Here is a 1,733-nt window from a genome sequence, read left to right on the forward strand (position 1 = left end):
TCTCTCTCTCTCTCTCTCTCTCTCTCTCTCTCTCTCTCTCTCTCTCTCTCTTTCAGTTAATGATACGGCCAGCTGTACAGACTCGTGCAAAGTTGTCCAAAAGCTCAGATTTAGAATATCAGTGTCTGTGGTTCAATGTTCGACTCTTCATCATTGCACGCATAAGACATGGATTCGACTCCCTGGTGAGAACATAATTATTAAATCGAGTATCTATGTCTGTCTTTTGGGATGGTGTATTCCCCTCACCTCATGTTGGCCCTAGCAGATATGGTCGCTTTTAAGGACAAGCTGGCTACCCTAGATGTCGGGGGGTTCCAGAAATCTTGGCCTACACCATATGTGGGCATTGCCTTACCTATAGGAGAAGTTTGGTTTCACTGGTGTGCATATTTATAGAGAAAACTCTCCTTGTCTTTTAGAGTAACTGAACAAGGATCAAAAAACTTTACCTTCGATTTTCTCAAAACAGCATTTTTGGGATAGCCCCCTTGTGCTTAAAATCGAACATATATAAGATATTATGGTCTAAAATTGTCGATGTAAAACAGTCACTATCACATTCAGTTTCAATCAAAACTGGTTTGCCCTAACCCCCCTCAGTTTTGTAGTTGCGTGATCCCTCGTAGGACCACTGCATTTTCACCGTGGGGCTAGTAGCCGGCAAAGTCCATTTAGTGCCTTCAGTCTCTAATGGCCGGAGTCCCCAGAGACTAGCCTTGGCTTAACTGTCCCAAGCTCTGTTTATTAACTCTGTTACAGCAGGACAGCTAATGCTGCTATTTATGTGGCTAACTGAATGGGACCTTTTCATGCGCTGCCTACGTTTGCATAGACCAGATATTTCGTTGAACTCAAGTGAATTTGCATACCACAATGGAGCCTAAATGGCGAAATAATGGTTATGTCGTTTTGTGAGAGTTGAGGGAAAATCTCTTAGTAAGATCGATGCATAACGATTGATTGTATTTGCGCTATCCCAAGTGATGTTAAGAGCATTTCTCACATAACTGTCAGTTGTCATTTAGCCAACGGTGGCGAAGTGGGAATCGACGTTAGAAAAATCCATCACGACCTTGATCATCCTAAATTGACAAATCCAAAAGCTTGAACACTGAGGTCAGACCGACATAACGAAAGCACGCCAAATCTCAGGTCGATTGATAAATAATTAGATCTGTGGTCGGATATTCAATGATGTTTTTTTGTTGTTAACAGCAGTGCGTCCAAATTAAAAGCCCCCCGTAATCTTCCTACAACAATAGCACCAAAAAAAAAGAAAAACAAGAGAAGTTTGAATCACTAAATAGCTGCGGGAAAATATCGCCCAATTTTAAACAGGGTAATTACATGCGGGAAGCGCCTACACTAGGGGTGGTGGGTGGGTGGTATTTTAGAGGGACCATTGCTTTTGAGCTTGAATAAAGAGCAGCGCATTGATACAATAACCGTAACAATATAAGTAGTCATTTAGTCATGGAAGAAAGCAAGACCGACAGACAGAAACAATACTGGTAGAGTCAAGTAATAGGACCCATCAGTGGCACCTGTGACCGACCTCCAACCGCCCACCCAAGGTTTTTATTTGTAGCTATTGTTGTTGTTGCTGTTAATCCAGTATCCTTTGAGCATAAGCCTTTCGGCCCAAGCCTCTTATATAATTATTTAATTGATAACTTGTTTGTTGGCGGAGATTGACACCCGAATAAACACAGAGTCGGCCGTTTCGAAAA

This window comes from Aplysia californica, unplaced genomic scaffold (genome assembly GCF_000002075.1).
Source record: "Aplysia californica isolate F4 #8 unplaced genomic scaffold, AplCal3.0 scaffold00951, whole genome shotgun sequence".
Classification (NCBI taxonomy): Eukaryota; Metazoa; Mollusca; class Gastropoda; order Aplysiida; family Aplysiidae; genus Aplysia; species Aplysia californica.